At 40.0% G+C, this 6,000-nt stretch overlaps 1 protein-coding gene across 1 annotated transcript in view; it reads left to right on the top strand.

Moving 5' to 3' along the window:
• LOC103358343 (transmembrane protein 132E-like) overlaps nt 1-6,000 on the top strand; it is a 77,843-nt gene that overhangs the window by 57,654 nt on the left and 14,189 nt on the right. The window lies entirely within an intron of this gene.

Here is a 6,000-nt window from a genome sequence, read left to right as displayed (position 1 = left end):
GAAGCTTAATCAGGACAAAACTGCAGTTTAGGTCATTGGTGGTGAAACTCCATGAAAATGCAACATTTAACACATTTATAAGTAATAAAAAACTTGAGTCATTTTTAATCATATCTCAGTTTTCAGCCGCACATTGGAAGCACAACTATGAATACTTTTTGTTATTTAAAAAACATTGCCAGAGTGCCAGTACAGACAAACAACTGCATGTTTTTACTACCTGCAGAATTTCTCTGCTATCTGGTTTCCCCAAGAAGTTGCCTGTGTTTTGACTAAGATCAGAAGGAGAGCACCTATTAGACCAATTTTAAAGTCCCTGCACTGGCTACCTGTCTGCTTTAGAATAGAGTTTTAAGGTCCTTTTATGTCTAACCACATGCAGGATTACGCTTAGTTGAACAAAAATTAAGCATGATGCAGCATTACTGCAGCATAGTGAGAACTTCAGCCGGTGGAGGTCAGCAAATAAGTTCTCCACATAGCTGGCATTAAAGGTAGATTATGTCATTTAAAGCCAGTACTTTTTTTTGTTGTTGTTGTCAAATTCATTGAAAATCTGCTCACAGTCTGTTTTGCTGTCCGTTCTGTGTGAATCTGGTGTTTATGCACAGCCCAAGCTCTGTAACACAACACTATTCCAACATTTGAGCTCATGCACAAGACACGGAGAAAGGTGTCTGTGGAAACAAGGTAGAATTCAAATCAAACACATGCTAGCTACCTAAATATGCAATGTAGCTAAATATCAACAATCTTTCTACAGAGTTGCAGACTCCACCCTTAAGTCACTCTTTTATACAAAATTAAACCATACACACTGTTTTCAAAATGGATTCAAGGGTAGAAGATGACCCTTCCTGTCCACAGGATCTAAACTTCCTGCTGTTCATTGTCTATGTTAGCAGCCATGCAATGCATGCTTGAAGTGTTGGGATGCATTTCAATAGATCGGCCATCTCACTGGCTGATCCTCGTTTGCATAAAGTTAAAGTCAAGGCACCACTTGATGCCTCTAGGAACTCCAGAATACCATTCAAACTAACCATTTTTGATGTAAAATGAAGACAGATTTAGCAACTGCAAAAATTATTTCTTGCCTCACATGTTTTCAGAAACACACTTTAGTCAACTGTTTTCAACAGAAAGTTTCCAAACGAGCCACCATGTTAGTCTGATTTAAATTAGGGAGCAGACAACTTAAAAGTAAAGCGTTTGTTCAATCAAGTGCAACCAGTTTTTGCACAGTTGTACGCAAGTGTAATGGTTTCCTGTTGGAGAGCATCTATCATTACATCTCCTAGTCATACATCACTCAAGTATCCAATACTGGGAAGCGACATGACCCCTTGCGTCCAGAATTGCCCCTGTGGACACATACCAACAACAGCGCCATGACTGCGGCAATAAGAACGATGCAAGTCACTTAAATCACAATATCAAGACAAAATCTTCAGCAGGTGCCGCAATTACAGTCAAGTGTAACATCAAGTGTTAAGATTAGTTTAACACCTCAAGGAGACATCTACAGTTTAATTTCGTGCACATAACTCATTCTGTGTGCTCTTCGAATATTTGTTCTCGAGGTTTTTCTTTTTTTAAAGCCTCTTTTTTTAAACTACTGGCAACTGTGAGCGGGAAGTGCTGTGAGCCATGGCATATATAAATACAACTGGGTACCACTGTTTTCCCAAAATGTGGGTTTGTGTGCTTATTGTATTAGAAATAGGTTATTTTTATTATAGCTTTCCCAAATTGTGCCAGTTTTATTCAAACATTTGTGTTAAATTTGGGGTAAACAATCTGTACATGAACAAGAGATTTATTTATTTATTTATTTATTTATTTTTAGGGTCTACATATGCCAAGCCAAGCAACAAAAATAACATAGGCCGTGGGAGGTTCAAGCACTGATACCAAACTTCGACTGCAGCACCCAGTTTACACCATCAATGTGATTTTTCCTTAAATATCCTTGAAATTGGATAAATGACAGTTGGGGAATAAATATATGTTTCCAACTTTGGTTCATAACCTCGAACTAGATTAGTTTCTGTGATTACATTTTTTACTTTATACAATCAATGTACAATGTGTCTTTGAATTGTGTTTTGACATTTGGACATAGTTGGCAATATTGATTTTTAACAGTGTTAGATGTGCTTTTTAGTCACTTTAATTGGCCCCTGAAAATATCAGGCACGGCTGAACGGAACGTGAAATAGCAGAAAATCAATTGGAAGCAAGTAGTTTTCACAGACAGAGTCATACTCCGACTGACCTCAGCAGGATTTATGTTTAGACGTGTTTTCACACAGAAACTGACTTCTGTTTGCATCCCTCACCTCTCTGTCAGTACTCATCACATGACTTATGGGCTTCATCTGTATTAACTCTCTCCTCAAACTGAATCCGTCCTCAGATATAAAAAGTTCCACAATCAAGCTAAATGCAAAAGATTTTGTTGTTGCAAAAAAGAAAGAAAAAAAAAGAAGAGCTCCTGCTGTGAGAGTGATCCATCATGAGTTTTCTTCGTGAAAAGTTTTTTTACTTCATCCATTTACTATCATGCCTCAGGGTTTTTAAGCGCACACACTCGGGTGCACGTATGTGTGTGCGTGCTTGCATGTGCACATGTTTGTGTGGTGCCCAGTGAACCATAATGCTCCTTTCTGGCGCATTAATCCATCACAGGCAAACAATATGCATATGGAAGTGGAACCTGTGCAGAATTTTGTAGCTGCATAAAAGTTTTTTGGGTTTTTTTTTGCATCCTATTTTTAGCATGAAAGCATTTTCCAACATTGAGGATTACTTTCTTTGTATTTATAAAAAATGTAACACTACTTTGGGAACTTTACAATACTTAACCGTTACAGTAATGCAGCATACGGTGCATAAAACAAACTGTCAAAGGCGTTGAAGAAGAGCTACTGTCCAGGACACCCTTTGACACGCAGCTGCAGGGAAGCTTTCACACAGCAGCATGTAATTGTTTCCAACCATTAACCTCTGTAGGTTGAAAGGACATTAGCAAAGAGCCTTATATCATTCTTGTAATTGTGCAACACAAAGTTTGACAAGCCATCTAATTAGTGTGAACGTTGTAACAATGCCATGACACTGAGAATAAGGAGTGAAGGTGTCATTGAAGGTGAGAATCTTATTCTGAAGTGTAGAATATGAGCAGTAATTAATTACCAGGTTGTGCAGCTGCTGCTGCTGTTTCTATAGTGTGATATATTAGTGTGGATAATTAAGGAAAAATTGGTGGGATTTCGTCCAAAATTCGGGAAAAAGTTATAAGTGAACCTTGAATTAAGAAGATTCAGTTTAGTGGACAAAATAACAAGAACCGCTGACAGTTTTGTTTGTATGTCTTGAATCCCTATTGTTCCTATTGTATCCCTATTACCTGTATCATCTTTATTTTTAAGAATTTGCTGGTGTTTTTTGTGAAAACCAAAGACAACAGAAGGAACCTTACAGAGGTTTTGGTAAAGACGTCAAATAAAATGTTTGGGTCAAACAGTTTCCTGGTCTACATCTAGTCATTAATTCAAGCCTCAGTCGACCAGTTGTCGTATTTATTGTCATATAATATGTATTTGTTGTAGGACATCAGAAAATACAAAACAGCTAATAATGAGCCCTTTTAAAGTACAAATGTTTCAAGCACAAATTGAGCTGCAGCAGCACCGGCAGAAGCAGCAGGCTAATGGTTCTGAATGTTCTGGACATTTTGGTAATAAACATAATCATTTAGGTTTATTGACAGGATGCGCCTCAGGTCAATGAAGCACAGCTGGCGAGCACTTCGTCCTCGGTAAGTTATCACAGAAACTATAGGACTCGGCCTTAATGCTGCCATCAGTCTGTCACTGGTCCGTGTCAGCCCGTCGTCAGAAAAGACGCATCAGTGGTCCGTCAAGAAATCCATAAAGTTTTTACCAGCCCTGACTGTCTCTTTACCTGCCCTCGCTGTGTACCTGACATTCAGGGTGCATGTGAGAAGGTACTGTGTGCTTAGAGACTTTGGCATCGAGTCCCAGTCACTGGGCCGGACAAGTTTTCGACCAGGAACTCTGAGTTTGCATGTCACCATCTTTGGGTCATCCTTTACCCTCTAAAATGATCCCAAAATTTGGAGTTCCTGTCTGACATGTTTAATTATGGCTGATACCCATAGGGACCAGACATGGAAAAGATAATGTCTGTGACTGTATGTTTACCCTGCAACCGAACCTTGCTTGACTAAGACTCATCAACTAACATTTTGTCGACTGTTTTGGGGCAGCAATAGTGCAAGTTTAGTTTTGATGTTGATAATAGTAGAACAAAAATAGCAAAAAAAACAAGGGCGGTCTAAATCAAAAAGAACAACCCCTATCTGGTCATAAGGACAAGGAGATGATGGCTGAAAGCTTCAGGAAGCAGCTAATGGATGGGCATTGACTTTAAATTATGTAGGAATGCTCGGAACAACAACTGCCTAAAAATGACCTCAAGAGATTTGGGCTCCGTTATACTTTCCATAGCCACCACCTGAAATGTTTGGTATGTCATCCATCCGTCCATTTTGTTCCATTTATCTGGGGTTGTGTTGCAGTGACAGCATGCCAAGCAGGGCATTTCAGATGCACCCCATACCCTGAAGCAGAAATGCCCAAAGAATCGCCAACTTAGTGTGATGGAGTGGTTTGTGTGTCCTTGGGATTGTAGGAGTCATGCTGTTGGGGGCAGTAGCCTCTCGTAGGGTCTCCCAAGACAAATTGGCCTTATAGTGGAGGGGAAGGTAAGATAAGATAAGATAAGATAACATTTATTCATCCCACAGTTCAAGCAGTTTTACAGCCGCAAAGGGGATAGTGCATGTTGGTACATCAGTAGGAAAATAGAAATATTGCAGATATCATTGGTATTACATACTTTCAAGAGTAGAAATATTGATCTAAGATTACGGATATTATGTATTTTATCTAAATTGCACAGATTCTTCCAAAATATAATGATATTGGAGAGATTCTTGTATATATAGAAAGTTGACTTTTGTACTTTTGAGTTCTTAAATGTGCACGGTCTTCACAACGCACAGGTTGGATGTGTTGACCAGAGGCTGTCACAGTCTCCTGCAGGGGGTGGAATTTGTTTTCCAAAAGGAATGAAAGCTTAGTTTTCATCCTCCTGTCTTCCCTCGATCGAAAGAGTGTCCCACGCCAGAACTGACCAGCTGACGAGACCTTTTCTTTACCAGCTTGTTTAGTCTTTTCTTGTCTTCTGCGAAAATGCTACTATCCCAGCATACCACTGCACAGAAGATGGTTAATGTCACCCCAGAGTCAAAAAAGGACTTCAAGAGTACTGAGTCTGCTCTGTCCTTTTCTGTAGAGTGTGTTAGTATTGTAAGAGCTACCCAAATACCCCAACGAATCGGCAAACAAGGAGGGCAGAACCTCGTGCAGAATAGAGAAACCAGGGCCTTCTTCTGGATCCAGAGCCAGGAAGGGAGCTCCCCAACCAGCACAAAAACACTACATGGATCCCATTGGGTCCACCACCTGGGCAATGAGGTTAGCTGCACTACAACCTGGGAGGCAGGAAAGGTCGAACAATTACGTTATGTCTGTCCTCAGTTTATCCCATAAAGACAACAGCACAAAACACATTTCTGGGCCTTGTAGACCTCACACACTGAACAGAAGAGCAGGAGTTAAGGCTACAGGGCTGTAATAAATAGAGATTGGCGAGCCTCTGCTCTCTGTTCGTGTGTTTATGTGCACGTATGTGTGTCTTTATTAGGGGGGTTTACGATTCCGAGCGCAACAGAATTCATAATGTATCGAGAGCAGATTCATAAAACCAGACACCTGCAGATGCATCTGTTTCCACAGATGATTTGGTTCAAGCCTTCACATGACAAATTTCATTGCAGCAGATTACATGACAAATTATCGCTTCAAATTACGCGGCACTTAGATCTGAGCCAGTGATGGCAAAAAAACA

The sequence above is a fragment of the Stegastes partitus genome, unplaced genomic scaffold (genome assembly GCF_000690725.1).
Source record: "Stegastes partitus isolate 25-593 unplaced genomic scaffold, Stegastes_partitus-1.0.2 Scaffold305, whole genome shotgun sequence".
Classification (NCBI taxonomy): Eukaryota; Metazoa; Chordata; class Actinopteri; family Pomacentridae; genus Stegastes; species Stegastes partitus.
Note: the sequence above shows the minus strand (reverse complement) of the source record. Positions and strands in the feature narration are given on the sequence as shown.